The 27172-nt window shown below is 52.0% G+C and overlaps 1 long non-coding RNA gene across 1 annotated transcript; it reads left to right on the forward strand.

Moving 5' to 3' along the window:
- Positions 1–1165: 1165 nt before the first annotated feature.
- On the forward strand, positions 1166–25818 carry LOC119974630. The gene is made up of 2 exons (XR_005462539.1): positions 1166–1739; positions 25431–25818. It is a non-coding gene; the product is annotated as an uncharacterized LOC119974630 (long non-coding RNA).
- The last annotated feature ends 1354 nt before the right edge of the window (positions 25819–27172 follow it).

The following is a 27172-nucleotide window of genomic DNA, read 5'->3' on the forward strand; positions in this document are numbered from 1 at the left end:
GCAGTGCTAACCACTGTGCCATCATGTCGCCCCCACCATTGCCAGCCTTAGCTGCAGCCACCTAGGCCGCAAGAGGAGGAATTCCTCCCTTTGTAAACCCCTCCACTGCCTCCATATCTCTACCTCTTCCTTTAAGATGCTCGTTTCATCTACCTCTAACTCAGCTTTCAATCATCTGTCTTCGCACCTCCTCACATCAATGTTTTTCAGCTAATGCTCCTGTCCAGTGCTTTAGAACTTATTTTAATATTGGAAGTGTTGTATAAGGCCGAGCTGTAGCTGTCTCCTCATCCACCAGGCATGCCCTTTCACACGTCGATTCTGAAATATTGAAAATACATCAAAATCAACCCATCATAAACGTTACCATCACTCACTGCCAACCAGGTGGCGCTGTGGCTTACACAGACAAGCTTGTTACGACTTGACTTTCCATAAAATTCCTGTGCTTGTGCCCTCCTATTCCAAATCTGCTGAATTGTGATCAGCGGTATTCTGCAGAAAAGTAGAAGTTTTGCTCGACCTTTCTCTGCAATAAAGAATGTGGTGTGTTAACAAATATCTTTGTGAGTTGTTCAGAGAGTCAGGCTGACATTCAAATAGTTTGGGTTGCGTTGTGGGGAAGTAAGATTTTCAATAATGTGAGAGGAGGAGGAGATGGAAGTGAAGTGGGTTGCAATGAAGAACTAAGGGAAGCAAAAGAGGGAAGTACTGTAAATGTTGGGATTGGAGGTGGTGGAGTTCTGACCAAAAAGTAAAAGAGCAAGCGTGACAATTTGTGTGAAACCATTGAACCTTTTTCTATATTACTGCCATATCCTGGAACCTTATTTCCTGCTTTAACCATGTCAATGATCTCTTCCCATTTACGGGCAGACATTTGGTCTGGCGAGTTTCTGTCCCACGGGTGAGGCAGAGTCTTCCTTCGCCTGTCCACTGTCTGGGTCAGGGCCTAGAATACAGTTCCTGCTTGCACCCTGTCTCCGGCCTAGAATTTTTTTCTGCCTGCACCCAAGGTACACCTTCCCTTTAAGAGGGGCTGGATTCCTTTAAATGACATTAGTGAAGCTTGCCCTTCCCAAACAGGTATGAAGCCAGTGAGTCACATGGGTTCATCTGACTACACCATGTAAATTGTTGATCACATCAACTATGGAAATCACCTTCTGAGGGACGTGTGAAAGGGAGCTGCTTCAGTTCAATTACAAAATACATTTTATATATGTAGTGTCAATTTTCAGCCCAAACCCAATGTTTCATATAACAAATGGATAGGTTTATTCAGGATCTTTGACCTAAATACAAAACGCTAATGATAAGCTGCTGCTGATCCCCGCCCCCACCACACAGGAACAGTGCAAAGAAACGGCAGCAGAGGGTGCTGTGATTGACGGCCGCTGACTTCGCTTTTCAGCGTTTTGGCTAAGATCAAGCATCAGATCAAAGTCAAGGTGAGGTGCAAGGCCTTTTCTTCCCACTTCGGATCTAGATGACTCTCAAGTGGAGACCACGATTGGATTCGATTTGAATTGGTTTTTGGAGCAAGTCAGGCAGTGGATTAAGGGCTCGCCCTGTCCACTCTGCATTGGCTTCGTTGTTTTGAGGACGGAATAAAAAGTTTTTAAAACCTGATTACCACAGACTGCAACCTGTTCTAGCCTCTCTTTCTCAGTCAGGTCCGATTGTGGGGGTTTTGTCACTTCTCAGTCTGGAACAGGAAAGCAGGAAAGGTTATTGAGGTAAGTTTTATTTGAGTTATTGTACTTGTTACCGTTGTTTGTTGGTGGGTGTGAATTTGGATGAAAATGTGAATCAGGAGGAGAATAATAATAAAAAAAATTTAAAGTTTCATTTGAGTTCGAGTAATACGAAAAGAGGAACAGAATAATTTCCACACATCTGAATTCCCGTCACTACAAATAGAAAATACAAACCAGCCACTTATCCATCAGAGGATTTGTGAATCTATTGTGTTTGAGTTCTGTGACGAGTCGCTGACGTAGTGTGAGAGTCTTATACACTGCAAGGCCATGAAACCCCAGCTGCTATATAGACTTGTTGCACATGATCTAACAGCCACGCCCAAGTCGGTACTCAGTGCGGCCGGTAAATCTTGCAAGAGGCCTCTCGTGAGATTTTCCCGGCTCGTGACGCTTCGCGAGATCTCATGGGATCTTGTGAGGCTTGGCAATCTGCATTCTGCCCACAATGGCCGATATCCAGATTTGCATATTCAAATTAGTAGGTAGCCTCCCTTGAAAATGTCTACACCGGATCTAACCAGCGCTCGGGATCGAATCCCCTCACCTTGGGACCCTAGCCGGATGCCGTTTAGTACTGTCTCCACAAATGTGGATCAGGTGGAACGGCACTTGCGAGTGTCACCCAAGGGATCGGAGGCCCACGAGAGGACGGTCTCTGGGCAGGGTGGTACCCTTCCACTGCTGATGCCACCAGGGCACCTTGGCACTGCCAGATGGGCAAGGGCACTTCCAGGGTGCCAGGCTGGAAATGCCCAGGTGGCATCTTGCCCATGCCAGGGATTGGACCTGGGGGTGCCCTGCCCTTATAAGGTGGGGTGAGGGGGCCTCAAGGAACCCTTAATCAGTAAGTTGGGTCATTGGGGGGGTCTGGGGATTGCATTGAAGGATCAAGAGAGTATGGCGCCCGATCTCTTTCTGCACTGAGGAGAAGAACTCGCTAGTGCAGGAAATGAAGGTAAGTACAGCATCAGCAGGGGTTCCTCGCTGAGCCCTGAGAAAAGAGCAGGGTCGTTCTTGGCACTGCAAGCGCTGGGAAACACCCTGCTAAGCGTGCACAAAGTGACTCTTGTTTTACATTAAATCAGGCTCGTTGTCTGTTACTGAACCAGCAGGGGATTGGGGCAACAGCCAGGGCTACATAACTGACGGCTGCAATCGCTGGGAAAATGCCAATGTGCAAACCTGGGCACGTTTGGCAGGGTGGTTCGCGATGGTTTCAATGCTGAAATTGAGACCGCTACTGTATTCAACGGCACATAGCTGTTTTGTTGGGCCTCGGGGAGTTTCACCACATTGAGGCCACACTATGAAACTTTTCCGGCACTGTTGAGTTGAACCCGCCAGCAGGGTGGCTCCTCACAGTTCGGTATGCCATTTTGAAAGGCTTCCCTAATCTCTACCTCCACCCACCCCCCTCACTTTCGGAACCCCCACTTTCAGGAACCCCCCTTTAACCCCCCCCTTTAACCCCCTCTGAATGTCTCAGCTGGGCGTGATTCAGATTGTACCAGGTGCAGCACGTTGGGTGACTTGTGCTCGGCCCAACTCGAAGCCCGATTTGGGGCTCTCCCGGGATCCACCCGTCGCACCCAGCTCCACGCCTGGCGCAACGCGGTGGCTGAATTGTGGCCAATGTATTTATTGGCCATGTGTGATTGTGTTAAGTCCCCAGTGTGACTCGGAGAGTACACCACACGCCGTATGGACGGCCTCAGGACATCACCTAAGGCCCTCCCCCGGTGCTCTGTCCCCGATGGCGCTGGACACGTGTGCTCACAGCGGTCAGGGACCTCGCATGTCGGCTGTGAACTGAGTCCAACACCGCCACAGTCGGGGAGGAGCCGTTCCGCTGGCAGGGGGGGCTTGGGGGGGGGGGAGCTGGAGGGACTGGTGGGTGGTGGCCCAGGGGTGGCGAGGCTGGTTACAGGGGGGCAGTTTTTGGCAGGCCGGATCTGCGGGCCAGTCGCCGCCATGCGCATGCGCGGCCACAGGACCAGCCATTCTCCTGCCGGATCCGCAGGTAAAGACGGGGGCTATATGCTGCGAGGCTGCTAGCCCCCCACCGGACGTGCGGATCGGTGCGAGGGCAGCGCGGACTTTCTGGTCGGAAGACCAGACAGATCCTGCGGCTCATGCCCATGGGATTTGGGGAGTGGGCGGAAAAGTGGACTTGAAACCAATTATCAATCATGACCGTATTGTATGGTGGAGCAGGCTGGATGGGCAAAATGGTCCACTCCTGCCCTTATTTCTTGTGTTTCGTAATCCATCAACTTGGTAACTTGTGATATTTTGAAAGGAGCAGGCATGTTTAGCTCTTTGTTAGCTGACTTGAGAATTTGAGCAACTGTAGGACATTAAAATCCATAAACTCCCTGTGATTTACTTGAAATAAATATGAGGTTGCCTTTCATTTTTCTACTTGGTGTGATCATTCTAGTTTACACTTGCTCCTGAAGTCTCTAACAGAGGGGGCCAATTTTCCAAATGCACCGTCCTAGTCGGGAGTCTCACTTGCTGGAAATGTGTTTATTTGAAAGAACAGAAAAGTGGGAGTAGCTCCTGTGTTATGTCCAGCACACACTTCAGCCATTCAAACAAACATCTTTGCCCCTTAATTGCTGGTGCTGAATATTCTGCTCCCCACCAATGTCCCCCCTCTAAGTTGCATGGGTGCACAGGGCCATGCTGCAACCAAGATTGGGCCATGCTGGGAAGAAGCAGATTGCGTGGAGGTAATATTCCCTTTAAGAGTTTGCATGCATGGCCGCATGTCAATCTTAAAGGGACTGCAAAGTAATTCACACTGGCTACACATAGCAAACAGAACTTGGAGGGAACATTGCCTGCTATTCCTACAGAAGGACAACCAGTGATTCATTATGACTGAGAGGTCTCTAGGGGGCACCTTTCAAAAATAAACTAGGTCACCCGGAATCTTCCACACAATTACTGTCTCCAGTAAATGGGAATTATTTGTCCAGGCAGGTTGGAAGTGCAATGGAATTGTTACAGTGACTCACTGTCTCCACTTACGCTTCTAGTGGGGATTTCCGACTAGAATTGACAACAAATAAACTTGTCCAGTTCACACAAGAAGTCAATGCCAGGAAATCAGCACCTATTTTAATTGCTAGCATTGGTGGAAACATGGCTGAGTGATGATGTCACTAGTTCCCTAAGCGGTGCCTCCCCGTCTGTCTACCTCTTTCACCATTTGCCCTGTCAAGACTTGGGGCGTGATTCTCTGCCCTCGTTTCACTCCAGTGAGAGCTAAACGAGGCCGGTGAATAGCGGGAGAGGCCTCAAATGAGAACCGCACTGGGCGCCAAACCGTTTGCGATGCAACCACTCTGTGAACTACAACAGCTTATTGGTCGCAAAAGAGGCGCAAAGAATACCAACTGTCTGTGGGACTCCCTGGGCACAATCTGCACTGGCGCCAATCACACTGCTCAAGTCAAAGGACCCCTTTTGTAGGTGTCCCAGGCTAACACCTAAGATAGGGAGTGAACTTTCTGCTGAACAAACCATGAAAAAGGTGCAAATGAAATTAGGCATAGAACGTGATAAAGCAGTCGGGCTGGATTCTCCGGTCCCCTAGCCGAGTGTTTTCCAGCAGCGGGAGGCGGTGGAATGCTCTATTCCCACTGATATCAATGGGTGGCACGGTAACACAGTGCTTAGCACTGTTGCTTCACAGCACCAGGGTCCCAGGTTCGATTCCCGGTTTGGGTCACTGTCTGTGTGGAGTCTGCACCTTCACCCCGTGTCTGCGTGGGTTTCCTCCGGGCGCTCCGGTTTCCTCCCACAAGTCCTGAAGGACGTGGGGCGGGATGCTTTGACCCCCCGCCGTGTCGGAGAATCGCCGGGGTGCGGCATGAATCCCTTCCGTACCGGCTGCCGAATTCTCTGGTGCCGGGGCTTTGGCGCGGGGGGGGGGGGGGAGGGAAACGCGCCGCACTGGTCGGCACCGCGAGCAGTGGCCCCCCCGGCGATTCTCCGGCCCGCAATGGGCCGAGTGGCCGCCTGTTTTCAGCGGGTTCCGCCGGCGTAAATCATAACAGGTCCTTACCGGCGGGACCTGGCTCTACGGGCGGCCTCGGGGGGGGGGGGGGGGGGGGTGCACAGGGCGATTTGGCTCCCGGGAGGTGCCGCAACGGTGGCCTGGCCCGCGATCGGGGCCCACCAATCCACGGGTGAGCCTGTGCCGTGGGGGCACTCTTTCCCTCCGCACCGGCCGCTGTCAACCTCCGCCATGGTTGGTGCAGAGAAGAACCCCCCTGCGCATGCCCTGGGATGATGCCAGCAGATGCTGGCACTCCCGCGCATGCGCCAACTCGTGCCGGCCAGCGGAGGCCCTTCCGCGCCTCCTGGCGCGGCGCCAAACACTCCGGCACCGGCCTAGCTCCTGAAGGCGTGGAGGATTCTGCACCTTTGGAGCGGCCCGACGCCGGAGTGGTTCACGCCACTCCTCGCCGCCGGAGTGGCCGGTTAGGGGAGAATCCCGCCCCTGCTTAGGTAAATTGGACATTCTGAATTCTCCCTCTGTGTACCTGAACAGGTGCCGGAATGTGGCGACTAGCAGCTTTTCACAGTAACTTCATTGCAGTGTTAATGTAAGCCTCATTGTAACAATAAAGATTATTATTATTGATGCCTCGCGATGGCACCGGGAAACCTGCTGAAGGGATGTGCTGGGGTGGGACCACGGAATCCCTCTGTCTGCAAATGGCTGGAGAATTCCGGTCATTGGGCTGGATTCTCCCAAAATGGGACTATGTCCCCAAGCCGGCGTAAAAACGCTGGTGTTTTACTCAGCAGATTTCTGTGAAAAAGTAGAGCTGATTCACTGACCTGTTGGTGGCTAGCAGGGACCCGGAGTAGTTCACGCAGCTTTAGCTGCGGATACCGGCCCCCGCACTTCCGGTTTTGAGCCACTGCATGCACACGGCTGCGGCCTCTAGCGGCTGCGCAAGCGCAATGGCGGACTCAGACCGCGGAGGCAGACACATAAATTAGAGCCCCTTGATCGGCCATGGGCCCGAAAATCTGACGGCGCCGATTTGTTCCCCGGCCCCTACAAGGCCCCCTCCGTTGTCCGATCCCCCCACCCCCACCAGGGCGGCCGAGGACAGTCTGCAGCTGACATGTGTGCGTCCTGACCGTTGATAGATGGTTAGAACCACGCCATCGAGGGGCAGCACAGTGGTTAGCACTGCTGCCTCACGGCATTGAGGTCCCAGGTTCGATCCCGGCTCTGGGTCACTGTCCGTGTGGAGTTTGTACGTGCTCCCCGTGTTTGCGTGAGTTCCGCCCCCACAACCCAAAGATGTGCAGGCTAGGTGGATTGGCCACGCTAAATTGCCCCTTAATTGGAAAATATGAATTGGGTACTCTAAATTTATAAACAAAAAAAGCCAAAGAACCACGCCGCCAGGAGCTCGGCCGGTCGGGAACGGAGGAACGCTGGGTTGGCCTCTGGCACTGGGCCCCTAGCGATCACGCCGATTCTCGGGAGTCCCTGAGAATCGCCGGACCGGTGCCGGGCCTGATTTCGGCGTGAAGATGGATTTTCTGCGTTCGGCACGGGGCTGCAGAGAATCCAGCCCATTGTCTTTGAAAGTCAGTGGGCGGGATTCTCCGTTGGCTGATGCCGAAATCAGGAAATGCCATTGGGTGGAGAATAGCTTCCGACGGCAAACTTCCAGCAGCTGCCGGTTTGACGCCAAATCGTCACCTCAAACATGGCGTGAATGCGACGTGCACCGCGCAGAGTTTAAACGCCGCTTGCATCTCATTAGTGGGCCCACCCGCGAGTCTTCACCTCCAATGGGTCGAATTCCCAACAGCGTGGTTCACGTGTGCTTTTAAAAATCATGAACCTGCCGTGGTGGCTGCTGGGAGAGAGGAGGTAGGACACGGAGAGGAGCTACAGTACGGCACATCTGCCAGATGACCTGTATAGGGGAGGACGCCCACTCCCAGTGCCCGTCAAGGTGACGGTCGCCCTGACCTTTTACGCGATGGGATCCTTCCAGGCACCGTGGGGACCTGTGCGGGATGTCACAGACTTTACTGCACCGGTGCATCCACGCTGCCACGGAGGCCCTATGCCCAGGGAGATCAATACATCCATTTCGATGTGGACTGAGCCCACCAGGATGCACGAGCAGCGGAGTCCCCCGCCCCCGCCATCTGAGGGATTGGTTCCTGAGTGACGGGTTATTCACTATGGTCGTGGCTGATGACACCTATCCGGAGGCCACAGACCAACGCGGAGACCGGCTACAACGACGCCCATACAGCAACCAGCGAGCAGTGCGTCGGCCTCCTGAAGATACGGTTAAGGTGCCTGGACTGCTCTGGAGGGGCCCTCCAGTATGACACTGAGAGGGCCGCCCGCATTGTGGCGGCCTGCTGCATCCTCCCACAAACGGGGATTAACTGGAATGCCACGGGGGGGGGGGGGGGTCTCCCAGGAGATTCAAGGCCCTCAGGTCATTGCCGTCTGGGCAGAGTGGAGCCCTGTCACTGCTGGTACAACCTTGGCACTGCCATCCTGGCACTGGCCAGGTAACACTGTTAGGCTGGCAGGGACGCTGCCAGGGGCTAGGCTGGCATTTTTCCTGTGCTGGGGATCGGGCCTGGGGATGCCCTACCCATGTGAGGTGGGTGTGCTGGGTCCCAAGAACCCCCTTACAGGTGAGTTAGGGCTTTGGGGGTCCAGTGATCGTTTTGGGGGGGGGGGTGTCAATCTCTTCCTGCACAAAGGAGTCCTGGCAAGTGGAGCTCCTGAGTGCTGGAAAGGGGACTAATTGCGGCCCCAGCGGGGCACTCCCCGCTGAGGCCCCGGATTGCAACAAATTTCCGTTGGATAGCGTGGACTCTCTGCACTGCGAGCACTGGGAAACACCCGGCTCAGTGCACACAGACACAGGACTCTGTTGCAATTTGGTTAGATCACACCCCGTAATTCTCCAACATGGTAGCCAAATTATTAGGGTCCATTCATCTTAGTTGATCAGGATTGATTATAAACTTCAGAATCTAAGCAATTAGTAGAAGGTAATTGGAAGGTAGTAGGTAATCTGCGCAATTAGTAGAAGCAGTTGTTTAACAGTTATGAGGAGCAGAATACGACAGATAATGGGATGGATGGTGGTAAACAAAGTGGAAACACAGGATAGGGCTATTTTACACAGAGGACAATTACCTAAGTCTGTACTAGGGTGATGTACACACCAGACAGCTCCAATGAATTGAAGGATACAACCATTGTAGGGAAAGCCACCGGTAAATTCAAATGTTGATTAACTGTTCAAGGCGATGGGCAAGAGGCACTGGAAGAATGAGGTGAAATGGAGAAAAGCAAGAAAACACAATGTGAGTTCCCATCATGAATCTGGAAGTGACTCTGGCACTGGGAAATGATCAGGTATCAGTAAATGATCAGAACATCTGACCATGGGAGGGAGAGGTCATGTAGCAGAGAGAGACAGAAGGACAAGTAGAGGCCATAGATTAACTAGAACAAGGACTATAGAATGGTCTTAAAATGCCACCAGAAGTGGAAGTCCTAATGATCAGGATGTTTCTCTGGCTACAAAAAAAGTAGAAAATAAATTGATAAGAGAAGCAAAACAAGGAGTTGGATAGTTGAAGGAATTTGGTTTCTGTTCTGAAGTGCCTGGTCGGGGACAGCCAGCCTCATCATGCACAGGTAAAATTGCTCCAAGGTGGGACATACAAGGCTAAAGCAAGACTCGTATCTCAAGGTTTCAGAGAGAGACTTTGGTGATCAAGATGTTCGAGTGGATCTCCACAATAAGTGATTTACTTCGCTCACTTAGCTACAGAATGCCATTCGGATTAACGGATATAAATTTTACCTTTTGGTTACAGTGCCACTTTTAAGGGGCTGTCTGTTTAATGTATTTACTGGTTTCTTAAAAGAGTGTAAAATGAGTCAGCTGGGGCACAGGGTGGGTAGTTAGGAGGCAGGGATCTGTAATGCTGCATCCTGTGAATAGACTTACTCTCAGGAGGTACCCCTTCCTGCCCCTCGGGAATTACTAACAGCCAGCCGGGACCCTCCACTCCTTCCCTCGGATCCCACTGTTTCTAACCCCAGTCCTTGCTGTGTATTCACCAAACCCTCTGACCTTCCCCTCTCTGAGGCTGAACCTGCTGTACTCAGCATAGGCCTCAGCTTCACACTCTTACACCCCCACCTCAGTGAATTTCAGGTTCGACACAATGCTGTTTGTGGATGGGGGAGCAATCAAGCGGGCTGCTTTGTCCTGGATGGTGTTGAGCTTCTTGAGTGTTGTTGGATCTGCACTCATCCAGGCAAGTGGAGAGTATTCCATCACACTCCTGACTTGTGCCTTGGAGATGGTGGACAGGCTTTGGGGTGTCAGGAGGTGAGTTACTTGCTGCAGGATTTCTAGCCTTTGACCTGCCCTGGTAGCCACAGTATTAATATGGCTAGTCCAGTTCAGTTTCTGATCAATGATAAAGCCCAGGATATTCACTGAGGGGGATTCAGCCATGGTATTGAATGTCAAGGAGGCGATGGTTAAATGTATTCCTGGAGGAATGACTTGACCCCACGCTCCAGCCATTCGTCAGCCAACACATCCATCCTTGTGACACACTTTCTTCCTCCACCAATTGGAAAGCAAAGAGGCTTATTACCCAACTGGATGATGCCTGAATGTCAAACAGCCTTTATTTCCCCCATTTTCAATATCTTTATATCCAGTAAAGAGAAATAAATGTTCAAAGAAAATGACAAAAAAAAAAATCCTTTTTAATGTGCTGGTGATTTTTCTCCAGGGTTGCACACAGCAGCGGCCTGAAGATTGATCTTCAAGTCCTGGAGACTCCAGGCACAATACTGGAGGGTTGGCCACCGCACCAGAGGATAAGGAGAGATCAGCATTCTGCTGAGGAGCCAAAAAACTGAACGTTGGGCCCAGCATTTAAAAAGAGTGCAAGTCGAATATCAAACTAATATTCAGGCAACGGAATCTATGCCACAATGTGCTTCTGCTGATGATGATACAGTTAGAGGGGCCCACCACCCACTTCTACAAGACCATGTTGAATGTATGTATAGACATGCTGACAACCTTGGAGCATTAACAATCTATCACCCAATTTGACTGAAATAGTGAGATCAATCTAGGTCAGAGTGTTCTGATTTGTAGAGAATCACTAAGCCTTTACTATCTCTGACTATAGTTTATTTTTACATAGTAGAATGATCACCTGGTTAGGTGCTTTCCTCTAGTTTGTGCTACTTTGCACTTTTACCCAACCTTAGTTTAAACATTCCGGGCGGGATGCTCCCGTCCCCCAGCCGCATGTTTCCCGGTGGCGTGCCATTTGCTAACGGCAGGATTGTATCCTCCCGCCACTTGTCAATGGGATTTCCCATTGAAACCACCCCACGCCGCCGGGAAATCCGCGGCCGAGGGTGTGCTTCCAGCAGGAAAAGTGAATCCCGACGATCGGAGAATTTGTACCTTCATTCTTCATTGAATATGCTCTTCCCCTTGATAAAACCAAGAGAAATGCGAGCTATAATCCAATCCATTTTGTTCTGCTTAAATGTGGATGAACATTGTCACAGAGACATGCCACTGGGTTAATGAGGGGGTGGGGGGGTGGAAGGGGAGAGCGAGTTAAGGCAAACTACAATTTAAACAATGCATTGGCAATAACACGAGTCCTTCTGCTCTTTCCTCCATTTTTTCTCTAGTAAATAGGGACAAGTTGCTCTATTATATCAGTGCAAACCAAGTATATACTTTTTAATTTTTTTTATTGGGTTTGCACATTTTATATTTCCTGACTCAAGTTACATATTACAAAATTGCGCAGAATAGGAAAATAAAATAGACAAACAGAAATCAGCACATATATTTACAGGCAATTGTCTTCCCTCCCATTGTGGCCATGGCCCCCTTTAATCGGCATCCATCTGTTACAATCCCCAGTGGGCCAGAGACGTATTTACAAGTGTCTGTTTACAGTTTAGTTTGGGCTTCAGCTTGTCCTCGGACTAGTCCCCTGAGGCTTTGTCGGTCTCATTTGTTGCCGTGTGTAATGTGTCGTAGCCAGCCTTCTGCCCCTCCCCCTAGGCCTGCCCACCCCCCCCTTACCAACCCCATGCCCCTGCAGGTTTCCCCTCCACCTGTCCCCCTCCTGTTTCCCCTCCTATCTTCCCCCCATCTACAATTGCCCCCCCCTGCTGCCAGGCACTCTCTCCCCATCAGGAGTTGTGCTGCGACCCTCCCCTCGGTCGTACCTCCCTGTGCTGCTCACCGGACTAGTGTGGTGGCCCCCTCCAGAATCGCTCCACATCTTTCCCCGACCGATGCGTTTCTCTTTCCCCCTCTCCCCTTCCTCATTGCCCTCTGTGTCCTACTGCTCCTTTCTGAGACTCATCGCCCGCTTCAAGACAAGGCAGATCGGTCCCGCGGATATAGTCCCTTTTTTTAATTGGTGAGGCTAGAGTTCGAGGTCACTGCTGGTGTCTTGCCTTTTCGGTCCACGCTTGAGTGCATGAATTTGTCTACTTCTGCTGGTGCGGTGAAGTCGTACTTCCAACCTTGGAAAGTCACCCAGAGTTTGGCGGGGTACAACATCCCGAACCACACATTGTTCTTGTTAAAGGTCACCTTGGCTGTGTTAAATTCTTCCTGGCGCTTGGCCAGGTCTGCCCCAAAGTCCTGGTACACATGGATCGAGTATCCCTCCCATTTGCAGGACCATGTGTCTTGCCCACTTCAGGATCTTTTCCCAGTCTTGCTCCTGGTGCAGTTTTGCGATGATGGTTCGTGGCTGCTTCCTGGCCTTGGGCTTATGCTGGAGTAACCTTTGGGCTCTGTCTACTTCTAGGGGCTTGTGGAAGCTTTCCCCTCCAGCAAGTTTGCCCAGCGTCTGTGCCACGTATTCCGTAGGGTTCTTGCCCTCCGTACCCTGAGGTAGGTCCACAATGCAGAGGTTTGGTGCAGCAACCGATTCTCTTGGTCCTCGACCTTCCCCTTTAGCATCCCTTGTGTCGCCACGAACCTTGCCATCTCTCATCTCCAGTGAAGTGAGCCGATCACTTTGGTTGGTCGTGACCTTCTCCAGCTCTCTGATCATTGCTTCCTGTGTCTCCAGATACCGCTCCATCTTTTCCAGCGTGCTTGAAAGAGGATTAGCACCTCCGCTACCACCACTTTCACCGTCACATCGTTTTGAGTTTAATGGCGCCTTTGAGCACTTTGAGCTCCTGTGCTAGAATGTCCCTCCATTCACTTCTCATGGGGTAGCCCGGTATTATCGGGGCGTAGCCCGGTATATGTTCTGGCAATCTATCCTGTTCAGTGTGGTTGGATCCTTGTCACTCTGCGTGTACACCATCGCCTCAATCCTCTCTCCAGATTCGGCCGACATTTTAGCTCCTCGGGTAGTTGCCTGGTAGTTGCCTCGTTCGTTGTGGTGGTGTTGTGGGAGGGTGGGGGAATTTTCTCCCGGGTTTAGCGGTCGATGTTTGGACTAAAAGTGCCTAATTTTAACAGCACGGTGGCGCAATGGTTAGCACTGCCGCATCATGGCTCCGAGGACCCAGGTTCGATACCAGCCCTGGATCATTGTCCGTGTGGAGTTTGTACATTCTCCTCAATGTCTGCTTGGGTCTCACCCCCACAACCCAAAGATATGCAGGGTAGGTGGATTGGCCATGCTAAATTGCCCCTTAATTGGAAAAGAAAATGTAAGTGCCTAATTTAAAGTTTCCAGGAGGAGAGCTACCTTTCGTGCGGCTGCTCAGCACATCCCAGTCACCCTAAATATGTATCTTTAATTCTTCTGTCCCGCCTCACAATTGTACTTCTTTTACGGTGACAGAGTGTGGGGTAAAATTAACTTTCCACATTGATTCGCCACCTTTATTTCCAAATGAAACTTTTGCACGGAACATTACTGACACACGGAAAATGGTCATGACTTAATAAATGTTTTATATTGTGAGGCATGTCAATTGTAAGGCATATCAGAAGTCCATTAAAATTCAACGTCTGTTGCAAATAGCAGAGGTAAATGTGTCCAAACACTGCGGGATATAGACACACCCTTGAATCGCAGCTCTTTAAACTAGTGCAGTCCTGTCTGCACCTCAGTGGACGACATTTTGTTCAGGGTTTTGATCAATGCAGTTGTTTACTTGAATGTGCAGTAAAGTTGTTGCTGCTGAGGGAGAGGGGCCAGGGAAAGAGTTTAAATTGTTCCTCGTGTCATTTAGTCAAGCCTCTGAGGGAATGCAGCTTTCTCACTTCTATCAATACTCCTTCGAGTTTACACAAAACAACTTTTGCTTAATCTATAAATTAATTGTATTGATATGTAAAACAAATGGACTCTTTGTAGCTGTTGGCCACTGTCACATATGAAATAGCTCTCTCACTGACCCGCACAGTGCAGCAGTGAGCAATAAAACCAGAGACATGAAAAAGAAGCAAAACACTGCAGAGGTTGCAATTAAAAACAGGAAACACTGGAAATATTGAGCAGCATCTGTGGAAACAGAATCAGAGTTAGTGTTTAATGACATTTTGTGAGAACTGGATAAAGTTGGAGAAGTAACCCTTTTTTTAAATATCAGTATATTTATTAGGATCTTAAATCTTTTATAAACAACTCAACAAATTTCAAAAATAAATACGGGTGCGATTCAACCAAAATGTAGGGCAAAGAGAGTAAAGGCCTCGAGCGAGTGCGTTTAGCCGCGTGTTTCCCGGTACTCTCAGTGCTGAGAAACACATGGCGATTCAATGCAACTCACTTTGAATAAGGGGCCTGAACAGGGACCGAGGCTGCACATAGCCCCTATTTTTGCAACGTGGAGCTCCGCTCGCCGGAACTCCCCATTGTAGCGCCATTTAAAAATAGCACCCCGATCTCCGAGGCCCACAAAAAAAATTCCCGATATCCCTCTGCCCCCTACACCCACCGCAGGCAACCCCAGACTGATCGCGTACGTGCGCAAGAAATGCCACCTTGGCACTGCCAGGTTGCCCAGGTGGCACCAGCAGTGCCAGGGCACCACCCCGCCCCAAGGGCTTCCAGCTGGGGGCCTCTGAGCCCCATGGAGACCCCCACAAGTGCCGTTCCCTCTGTAGACATCACTGGAAGGCGCAGGACAGGGGCCACAGAGCGAACCTGTCGGCAGGTATAGGTGGTGGGATTAGAAGCTCCACGGTGCCCGGCACCAATGGGGCCAGGGTGGAGTGTGGAAGGCAAGATGTCAGGGTGAACGGCCGGGGCCAGGTTTGGGACGGGGAACATGTGGAGGCTGGAGCTGCAGTGCAGGCCAGGGTCACCATGTCGCCTGTTGGACCTGGATGGTCACCGGAGTACTCGCCATGCTAACATGCTTGCCCTTTTCCCTCTGCAGAGAATGGACTTCGGTGTTCAGCCAGGATTGGTAGCCTTCTGCCGGGCCGCAGCAGCCCGTGTGGGTGCACTGAGGCTGCAGGCACAGGAACTGCTCGGGGCGGGGGGGGGGGAACCCTGCACAACAGGGGCCTGTCCCAGAGGAGCAGGGGTCAGCCGGTGCGGCTGGGGAGCTGGCTGTCCAATGAGCCGGGAGAGAGGAGTGAAGGGAGTGAAGGAGGTGATGCATCAGACCATGCATATATGTCGCTGCCTTTCCTTCGAGGACCTGCCAGACCGAGTATGTCGCCGAAGACTTCGCCTAACCAGAGAGACTATGCGGCATCTGTGCCAAACGATGGAACACCTGAAACTGCGGGGGGTATGGAGGAGGATACCTACTGCTCATGACCATCAAGGTGACAGCTACCCTGAACGTTTTCACCGTGAGATGATCTCAGTGGGATCTCGCAGACATCCTGTGCGCCATCACAAATGCCCAAGATTACCAGGCGGCAGACTATATTAACCAATATAGTCACATTGTGCTGGCCTGCTGTGTCCTACACCACATCACACTGCAAAGGGGGACATGCTGGAGGAGGGGGAAGAGGAACACCAGGCCTCACCCGATGAGGAAGATGTGGATAGCCAGAATGGACAGGACTTAGGTCCCGGGCAGCCACAGGAGGCTGCTCAATGTGTGTGCCACGACCGCCATGCACGGGAGAACCTCCTACCCTCCAGGAGGCCTGGCCACCAGCCGCCCAGCCTCCCTGTCACACCATCCCCCCCCTAACTCTCCTGCCCCCCCTTCCTGCACCCCATTCCCCCCCTTCCCCACCACCAGCATCTCCATCACCCTCCGAGCCTCCCACCAGTGTCACTACAGGGTGTGCGCAGTGAGTTGGCACTATCAGCGGGTCTGGTCCATGGGATGGAGGATGATGACTACCCGCTGTGTGATGCACTCCGGTGCTCTCCATCGTTTGGCAAAGTCTGACTCCTGCATTTTGTACTAGATTCTACTGTCCGCCCGTGTGACCCCTGCATGTATGCTGGCTATTACATCTCATGGGCCCATATTCCTCTGGGGAAGCGGAAATGGGTTTGGGATGGGGAGGTTGGTTAAGGGATGGTGGCAGTGATGGGTCACTCACCAGGTAGGCCCTATCACCTGCCGTTCCCACATCTCTGATCTCGTCCCCTTCAACCTCCACGGGCGACCCCGGGTGCAAAGTTGGACTGTTCTGGGGGCTCTGCCCCGTACCTTCCTCCAACACCCACACCACCCCACCGGCCACCCACACCACCGATCCACCCCACCCGGCATACCCTCTCCATCCAACCCATCCCTCACACCCTTCAGATAGAGCACCGAGGAAGTTCGGAACAAGTGTTTATTGAGCCATGTACAAGTATTGTGCCTCAGCCCCTAACGCTTGCTGGATGCTGCACCCATGCCAAATTAACTGGTGTCTAACTTCCTAATCTTACATGATCTAATGCTCCTTCTAGGTGGGTCCCCAGGCAGTACATCAGATGTGCAGGCGGCGTGCTGTGTATCACTCCCTGTGACCTGGGTCCCGTGGCTGCTGTCCTTTGGAGCGACCAGGCCTAGATTGGCCCGGCCGACTTTCTGGTGTGACAGGTGACGTATTGCCAGCCTGTTCTGCCCGCTGCCTATTGGATGCGCTAGTGACACGTGGGGGATTCAGAGTGCCGCAGTGATCCAGCACCTCGCTGTCCTTTCCAGAAGCCCGAGACACGTCTGGACAGCAGCTAGTCCCTGGGGTCGGGCCACCCTCCGACTGTCCAGCTCCTCGGGATGACAGTCTTTGGGATAGTGTAGGGTGCCATTGCCAACAGTGACGAGAGGTCAATGTCATCCCTGGACTGGTGCTCCCAGGTGTTGCAGGGTTGACGCTGGGGGGGAGGAACACCAGACAGTCTGCCCTCGTCTAATAGTGATCCTGCAAGACAGAACACAAGACACATGGTGAGATCAGGGGTAGGCTTGGATGGGGGACGGGGGGTGGGTGACTCACGTGCCATACGGACATAGCAATTTATCGGGGGCTCACTTGGTTGCCCCATGCCGACCTCCGCCTGGGCGACTGCCCGCTCTCCCACCTCCCATCCAGGTCCATCACACTCTGCTATGCGACGGTCAGGGCCCGCAGGTCCCGCAGGCCCCCTCCGGTCTTTTCCCTCTCCCGGCGGCTGTGGGCCGCCTTCTCTGGGGGGACAGATAATGCACAATGTGAGACACTCAGATGTGGGCTGCACAGGGGGGCCACAGATTGTGGCCTGTGTGTGCAGGGCACCCGGCCATGGTGGACGATACAAGTGTTGGCATGTGGTGCAGGGTGGGGTATGAGGGGCTGTCGGCAGCTGGACTTCGATTGCCCTCAGGGGAGGTGCATACGGGATGTGGGGCGGGAGTGGTGCCAGGGGTTGGCCATCGTCACGTAGCACTGTCTACCTGTCCAGCTGTATCACAGTGGGTAGCACTGTTGCTTCACTGCGCCAGGGACCTGGGTTCGATTCCTGGCTTAGGTCACTGTCTGTGCGGAGTCTGCATGTTGTCCCCGTGTCTGCGTGGATTTCCTCCGGGTGCTCCGCTTTCCTCCCACAATTCCTGAAAGACGTGCTGTTAGGTGAATTGGACATTCTGAATTCTCCGTCAGTGTACCCGAACAGGCGCCGGAGCGTAGCGACTAGGGGCTTTTCACAGTAACTTCATTGCAGCTTTAACGTAAGCCCACTTGTGACACTAATAAAGATTATTATTATTATTATGGAGGGGTGGGAGCGGTGAAGCCGTGGTGGGGGAGGGGGGGCAGTAATGCCATTGGGGGGGTGGGGGATGGTGCTAGGGGAACGGAGGTTGTGACACACTCAGGAGGTTGTGCAGCTTCTTGAAGCATTGCTGACTGACCCATGGCACTCACCGCCTACGCCATCTCCGCCCAGGCCCAGTTAACATCGGCGGGTGGCAGCCTCCTTCCCACCCGAGGTAACAGGGTATCCCGCCTCCTCCATGGTGTCCAGCATCGAATTGAGCTCTGCGTCCGGAAAGCATGGTGCTGCTCTTTGGGGAGCCATCTTCTTGACTGGAATGAGTGTGTGGGAAGTGGAGTACTTAATGCAGCTTGTCAAGCTTTCGAGTGCCAATCCCATACCCAGCGAATCCCATGCCAGTTCCAGTTAGAACTAGTTTGCCATGGGAAGCATGCAGGCCCATTAGCATGTCCTGAAAGGCTCCGGGACTAGCGCCCTCAACAGGACCGGGAACCATTTGGTCCCTTCATGCAAGTCATCGGTATAGAGTCTAAATAGTTGCAGCCCCAGTACCTGATCCCAGTGATCCTCCACTCTGCACATCTTACCATCCTGAAAATGACACTTTATGCCCACTCTATTTTTCCTGTTAGCTAACCAATCCCCTTTCCATGCTAATATGTTACTCTCTATACCATGAGCTCTGATTTTACGGCGCACCCTTTGATAACTTGTCAATTCTGGAAATCCATATAGCGCACATCCACAGATTCCCCTTTATCCACATTGATTGTTACATTCTCAACAATGCCACTAAATTAGTCAAACATGACTTCCCTTTCACAACACCATGTTGACTCTACCTGATTGGACTGAGATTTTCTAAATTGTTGTTCCTCTTCCCGCACAAGACAGTGGTGCACACGACAGACTTTCATCTGTACCCGTAATGGGAGTTTTCCTGAAACAAGTGCCTCACCTGTCGCCAGGGGCTCATAGCTTGAGGGGCACCACTCCATTAAGCATGGCTAACCTGTTGGCCTCTGATTGTCTGGCAGCTCTGGAGGAGGTGGATATCCACAGTGCAGCAACTAAGTTATCCCAGGGAAGCTAAGAACAGTGAACTGGGGTGGGGGATGTGGGGGTGGAGAAGGTTCCAAATGCCAATTCATAACTTTATTCCAACAGGACTCCCAGAGATGAGAGAGCCACCAGATTTTGTAGCAGATGATGGGCCCCTGCTACCCATACGAAATTCCACCGGGTATTTGAGATGGTTGACCACCATCTTCTCCTCCAACACCTCTCCACTAATGTCCAGCTCAGGTGACCTACCCTGCTTGGCTTCAGTCTTAACTGTCCAATTATAGCCAGAGCATCTCCAAGCCATGGTTCTTTTTTCCACCCTTTTACTTCTAGAATTTCTGCAAGTATTTATCTCTGGCCTTCTCCTATTCCTCACCTACATGGGCGGAATTCTCCGCAGGGGGCCGAATTCGTGAAGGCTGTCGTGAACTCGGCCTCGGAGCCCGCTCCCCGCACCTAATTCACCCCCACCCGGGGGGCTAGGAGCAGGCCTCCGTCTTTCCCGGCCACGACCTCGTCACGCCAAGAATGTGAAGTCATGCGCGGGTTGCCGGTTCCAATCCGCGCATGCGCGGATGACTTCATTGCGCAGACGGCACGAACCCGCGCATGCGCGGTGCCGTCTTTCTCCACCGCCTCCCGGCAAGACGTAGCGGCTTGAACTTGCCGGGCGGCGGAGGGGAAAGAGTGCGTCCGTTTTGGACACTGGCCCGACGATCGGTGGGCACCGATCGTGGGCCTGTCCCCTCCCGAGCACAGTTGCGGTGCTCCCGTCCAAATCGGGCCCCTAGATGCCCTAAACGGGCATCTGGCGCCCGTTTCACGACGGCAGCGACCAGGTGTGTTTGCTGCCGTGTTGAAACGGCCGTGAAGGCCCGGCCGCTTGGCCCATCGGCCTCGGGAGAATCACCGCTCGCCGTTTTTGATTTGTGGCGTGGGTCGGGCGTGGGGGGGGGGGGGGGGGGGGGAGAATAGCGCCCACTGTGACATCATTTACACACAGGGTCAGCTGCCACATGACGTCAAGCTCTACTTCCACCAACTCCACTGTACTGACTGATTGTCCAGCAATAAGTCTTGATTGAGCTGAATGAAACATTGTGAAGGGGATCAGCGAGTTATAAACTCTGTATATTTGCCCCCAATTCCCTACCCTCCCAGGCCACTTTCTCAGGCTGAACCTACAAACTTAATGTTCTATCTGATCTTGAGATAAATCTTCAACCCCACTCCATTATTAAGCCTGCCCTCATCCATCTCCATAATGCCATCTGTGTTCACTTCTGCCACAGGTCATCTACAGCTGAATTGCTCATCCACTGTCCTCTTTGGCTCCTCCAATACTTGACTATTAATGGCACAGTGATTAGCACAGCTGCCTCACAGCACCAGGGACCTGGGTTCGATTCAGGCCTTGGGTGACTATCTGTGTGGAATTTGTATGCGTGGGTTTCCTCCGGGTGCTCCAGTTTAACAATAATAATCTTTATTATTCTCATAAGCAGGCTTACATTAACACTGCAATGAAGTTACTGTGAAAAGCCCCTAGACAGAATGTCCAATTCATCTAACAAACACGTCCTTCAGGACTTGTGGGAGGAAACCGGAGCACCCGGAGGAAACCCACGCAGATAGGGGAAGAAGGTGCAGACTCCGGACAGACAGTGACCCAAGGAGGAATCCTCGTGCCCCCCATACCGTTTCCTCCCAGATTCCAAAGGTGTGCAGGTTAGGTGGATTGGCCATGATCAATGCACGGGGTTATGGGAATAACACGAGGTAGAGCGCTCTTTCGGAGGGTCAGTGCAGGCTGAATGACCTCCTAATGCACTGTAGGAATTCTATGGATTCTATGGAAAAGCGGATGCTGGAAATTGAAATGAAACAGAAAATGCTTGAAATCTTGAGCAGGTCTGGCAGGATCCATGGAGAGAGAGAAACAGAGTTAATTTCAGATCTGTGGGGTGGAATTCTCCGCAAGGCCCGACACCGTCGTGAAACCTGGAGAGGTTCACGACGGCGTCAGAAGCCCCTCCCGGCCCCCTATTCTCCCCTACCCGGGGGGATAGGTGGGCCGTGCCGGGAAACTCGGGGGCCGGGCCTTGTCCCTGGCTTCAAGGCCCGGCGCGCCAAGAATGACGCCGCGGCGGCGCCTAATAACGTCAGCCGCGCATGCACGGGTTGGACAGCTCAAACCCGCGCATGCGCAGTTACCGTCTTTCCCCTCAGCCACCCCGTAAGACGTGGCGGCTTGATCTTGCGGGGTGGCGGAGGGAAAAGAGTGCATCCCCTTGAGACGCCGGCCCGACGATCGGTGGGCACCAATCGCGGGTCTGTCCCTCCCGAGCACGGTCATGGCGCTCGATCCCCGATCCGCCCCCCCCTAGGCCCCACGCTTACCTGGCGTGCCATGTTCACGACGGCAGCAACCAGGTGTGGTTGCCGCCGTCGTGAACAGGTCGGGAACGGCCCATCCGGGTCGGAGAATCACGGGCCGCCGTGAAAAACGGCGGCCCGTGTTTCTCTGAGCGGCGCGTCGGAAAACCGGAAACGCCATTTTGGGGGGGGGAGAATAGCGGGAGGTGTGGGAACGGACCTCCCGCTATTCTCCCACCCATCGTGGTTGCGGAGAATCGCAGCCGGGAGCTTTCATCCTTTTGGCTCTATTAGTTTTATCACATCCCTGCCACTGTTAGCACTCCACTAAGTTTTAGGGCAGCACAGTGGATAGCATTGTGGCTTCACAGCGCCAGGGTCCCAGGTTCAATTCCCTGCTGGGTCACTGTCTGTGCGGAGTCTGCACGTTCTCCCCGTGTGTGCGTGGGTTTCCTCCGGGTGCTCTGGTTTCCTCCCACAGTCCAAAGACGTGCAGGTTAGGTGGTTTGGCCATGCTAAATTGCCCTTAGTATCCAAAATGTTTAGGAGGGGTTATTGGGTAATGGGGATTGGGTGGAAGTGAGGGCTTAAGTGGGTGGGTACAGACTCGATGGGCCAAATGGCCTCCTTATGCATTGTATATTCTATGTAATATGTAAGTTATTGTTTTTGCCACACACCCAGCAGTAATCGCCAGACCAATTATATTGAATAAGATATGCATTATCACAATGCTATTCCAGCCGACAATTTAAATTGCAAAACCAAAACAATGATTATTAAAGAATTGTCAGCTTTAACAATCACAGTTTAAGAAGAAAAACATGCAAATCTTCAGCTAGGACTGAGACTGCCTATTCAATGTTTTATTCAGCTTTGAAGATTATTCTGCATTCACGTAGCCAGATCAGGTCAAGTGGCTTTATTTCACCATTCCTTTGCACAGAATTCTTTTTATGACTAAGTTGTGCCTTTATCTTTTGCAGAACCCCAGATGTGTCCAGAAAGATAATGGTTCCTCTTTATTTTCCATACTGCCTCATTGGGCCACACTCACCTATGATCAGGTCTGGGGTAGAAAGACTCCAGGGGAAGCCTTCCTGTCCAGAGGCCAATTGAGGCCTTTAAGAGGTCACTGAATGCCAATTGAGGGCCTCATCCCACTGCCACTGATATTCAACCAGCGGCAGCGGGTAGGGTACTCCGTCTGGGGAGTCTACCCAGCAAACCCTATCAGATTTGCCAGCTGCCTCACTGGAGTCCCTCATTCACAACTAGGGTACTCCGTCTGGGGAGTCTACCCAGCAAACCCTATCAGATTTGCCAGCTGCCTCACTGGAGTCCCTCATTCACAACTAGGGTACTCCGTCTGGGGAGTCTACCCAGCAAACACTATCAGATTTGCCAGCTGCCTGCCTGACGTCCCTCATTCACAACTAGGGTACTCCGTCTGGGGAGTCTACCCAGCAAACCCTATCAGATTTGCCAGCTGCCTCACTGGAGTCCCTCATTCACAACTAGGGTACTCCGTCTGGGGAGTCTACCCAGCAAACACTATCAGATTTGCCAGCTGCCTGCCTGGCGTCCCTCATTCACAGCTACTTTTTTAAAGTATAAATTTAGAGTACCCAATTCATTTTTCCCAATTAAGGGGCAATTTAGCGTGGCCAATCCACCTACCCTGCACATCTCTGGGTTGTGGGGGCGAAACCCACGCAAACACGGGGAGAATGTGCAAACTCCACACGGACAGTAACCCAGAGCCGGGATCGAACCTGGGACCTCGGCGCCATGAGGCAGCAGGGCTAACCCACTGCGCCACCGTGCTGCCCTCATTCACAGCTACTTGATCTGCGCCCAATTAAGAGACTCAGCATTGGGAAAGGGGGGGTGGCACCAGAATGCTACCCCTCTGCCCTTTTTCTGACTCCTCCCTCCCCACTTCTCACTAGTGACCACCCCCCCTTATCTGAAACTCTCAACCTGGCCTCACAATAAGCCTCCTTGTAGTACCGGCAGCGGCCATTGCACTCTGTACTGGAAACTGGGCGATGTTTCCCCCCTTTGGAGACATGGGAAATTGGTTGTTGTCCCATTAAGTGCCTAATTATTTCAGAATAGCATTGGGCCTCCCAGATAAAAGTGACATGGTCTCCCACTTGCTCTCCACACAGTGGGCAAGACACTTGTCAGCCACACTAAATCCTGGCCTCTGATTCTAGAATCTTAAGCCATTTTTACACTAAGCACTTCAATTGTTCAGAGAACTGGAGAGTGTAATTCTGCCATTGATATAATAGACCGAGCTTTAGCAATGTTGACAAGCCATTGCGCAAACAGCTTTCACACATGATCTGAGCTACCAAGTGCGAAGTATAAAAAGTATCTTTAGAAGCTGGAAAGTGACAGGTGTGGGCCTTGACGTTGGTTTTTATTCCAGAATCAGGTGCCCGTGGAGCAGGGAGGTTTGGGCACATTGGTCATGTGAAATTGGTGCTAGACCCTCATTATAACTGGCCGATCATGTCACCAGCATGACCCACACTGATATTGGCTGCATGCCCGTTTAGAGAAGGCAGACGTTGGGCACATCAAACACATCTAAAGACAGCCAGCAGCTTTTAAAGGGAAAGTTCACTATTGCTGTAAGGCTTGTTAAAATAGAAATAACTGCCAGACTCACAGACTGTGTCCCGGTTCCACTTTGGAAGCTTTGGCGGAGGTGTTGGTACAGAGGTTTAGCGGGGGAGATGAATGCTTTCTGAGCAACACTTCCATCACAAATAGGAAGAAGTGATGAAGGAGATGAATATGAGGAGTTTTGCTCCCAGGAAGTGGCTGAAATGATGATAGTAGTTGAATAACCTGAGAAAGAATGTCGAGATAATAATAATAATGATTCCATACTTGGCTTCACAAGCTGGAGCAGCAGCCTCTCATCTTCCAGTTGGGCACGATGCAACACCCAGAACCCGCGTTGAGTTTAGCAACATTAAATTGTGACCTTTCTCTTCCATTTTAAACCCCTTTTAAATACTTTACACAATGTATTGCCTCAGTGCAACCGCACCCAACCCCCCCCCCCCCCCCCCCCCGCCCCAATCTCCCCCTCCTAAGCCATCTGTTTTTTGTTTATAAGTTGTTACATTTGGTTTACAACCTCTGGCAGCTATATTTTGAGACCTTCCGACGCCCAAATCGGGGGCGGTGCCTGTTTGACGCCGGTTTTTGAGTCTCCGCCCCCTCGAAACTGGCATTATCGCGTCACGCGCCACACGCCGTTGGAAGAGTGTCGGCACATCATCGGATGGCCCTCCCCCGATGCAACACCCCAGATGGGCCGAGTTACCAACTGCGCGGGTGAGGTATGGTCTGAGCGGTCGCAACCCGGCGTGGCGGCCACAGTCTGTGTCCAGCGCTGCTACAGTCAGCCAGGAGCCGTGCCGCTGGCCAGTGGGGCCGTGCCGCTGGCCAGTGGGGCCATATTTGGCAGGTCGGGTCTGTGCACAACTGGCGCCCTGTTGTATGGCGTGATCACTGCAGGTCATTGCCATGCGCCTGCGCGGTCATGGACCTGGCTGTTCTTGCCGCAGGAGCTGGGAGTTTTACCCGGCGCTGCTGCTAGCCCCTCACCAGTCCCGGAATCAGTCAGGGTTCAGCACCGATTTTGGCATCGTAAAACACCAGAGTTCCCACTCCGGCATCGACACTTAGCCGCAAAATTGGAGAATGCAGCCCAAGTTTAACAACTGTTTTAAAGGTATGTCGAAGTTTTGTTTAACCTTTTTTTGCTCTTTCTTTCATACAGGCATTGCTGTTATTATTAGTTGGTATCAAGTAATTTTTATTTTATTTTTTCTAATTAAAGGTGATTATAACTGAACGTAGGTTTTGTAATTTGTTTTAAATCTGTGAAACTATTAAAATCTGCACGATATTATATAATTTTATGTGTGGCATGCTTAAAAGTGTTTGTATGTCTTAATTAAGATTATGGATCCCCGGAACCTAACCTGTACATCCCTGGACACTAAGGTGTAATTTAGCATGGCCAATCCACCCTGCACATTATTGGACTATGAGAGGAAACGGGAGCACCCGGAAGAAATCAACAGCGAGAATGTACAACCTCCACACAGTCACGCAAGGTCCGAATTGAACACGGGTCCCTGGTGTTGTGAGGCAGCAATGTTAACCAGTTTGCCACCATGTTACCCATGTTATTATGTTTCTCCCTTGTTTACTTCAATTGTCTTATTCATTTATAATTATCCCATAATTAAATGTGTTTTGAATTTTCAGTAAGATATTTATAGAAGCTTCTAAAGTTTAATGGAAAAATTTCTTTTTTTTTTTAATAAACAATTTTATTGAGGTAGTTTTTGGCTTTATAAACAGTTACAGACATCATCAGAAAGGAAGCAAAAAAGGCAAAAATGTGCAAACATCCACGTACTTTCAATACTTCCATCGTACCGTATTGCACAAGCCCGCTCCCCTCCCACCCGTACTACCCGCTATATTTTCCCTCCTACTCTACTCTACCCCCCCACCCCCCTGCTGACGCTCACTCTCCCGCAAAGAAGTCAATAAATGGTTGCCACCTCCGGATGAACCCCTGCACCGATCCCCTCAAGGCGAACTTAATTTTTTCCATCCCCAGGAAACTTGACATGTCCGCAAGCCACCACTCCGTCTTCGGGGGCTTTGAGTCCCTCCACGCCAATAATATTCGTCGCCGGGCTATCAGGGAAGCAAAGGCCAGCACATCGGCCGCTTTCTCCCCCTGGACGCCCGGGTCTTCCGAAACCCCAAAAATTGCCACCCCTGGACTCATCACCACCCTTGTTTTTAGCACCTGGGACATGACCCCTGCAAATCCCTCCCAGTACCCCCTCAGCTCAGGGCATGCCCAAAACATGTGCACATGGTTCGCTGGTCCACCCGCGCACCTAGCGCATTTGTCCTCTATCCCGAAAAATTTGCTCATCCGAGCCACCGTCATATGGGCCCGGTGAACGACCTTAAATTGGATCAGCCCGAGCCCAGCACATGTCGCGGTCGAGTTTACCCTACTCAGGGCCTCTGCCCACAGCCCATCCTCCATTTCCCCACCTAGCTCCTTCTCCCATTTAAGTTTCAGTTCCTCTGTCTGGGACCCTTCCTCCCTCATGAGCACCTTATAAATACCCGAGACTCTACCCTCCCCTTCGTCCCTCCCAGAGACTATTCTGTCGAGGATCCCCATTGGCGGGAGGCGCGGGAAAGATGGGACCTGTCTACGAACAAAGTCCTGCAGCTGTAGGTATCGAAAATCATTTCCCCTTACCAACCCAAGTTTCTCCTCCAAGCTCCTCAAACTCGCGAAGCTCCCTTCCAGGAACATATCACCCACCCTTCCCGCCCCTGCTCGCCGCCATACTCGGAACCCCCCATCCATATTGCCGAGGGCAAACCGATGGTTGTCGCAGATTGGCGCCCAGACAGACGCCCCCATCTCCCCCACATGCCTCCTCCACTGGCCCCATATCCGCAGGGTCGCCACCACTACCGGGCTGGTGGTGTACTTGGCCGGCGGTAGAGGAGCCGTGACCAGGGCTTCCAAACTGGAGCCCCTGCACGAAGCCGCCTCCACCCACTCCCAAATAGACCCCCATACCCACCATCCACTTCCTTATCATAGCGATGTTGGCCGCCCAGTAATAATTGACCAGACTCGGCAAAGCCAGCCC

This window comes from Scyliorhinus canicula, chromosome 1 (assembly GCF_902713615.1).
Source record: "Scyliorhinus canicula chromosome 1, sScyCan1.1, whole genome shotgun sequence".
Taxonomy (NCBI): domain Eukaryota; kingdom Metazoa; phylum Chordata; class Chondrichthyes; order Carcharhiniformes; family Scyliorhinidae; genus Scyliorhinus; species Scyliorhinus canicula.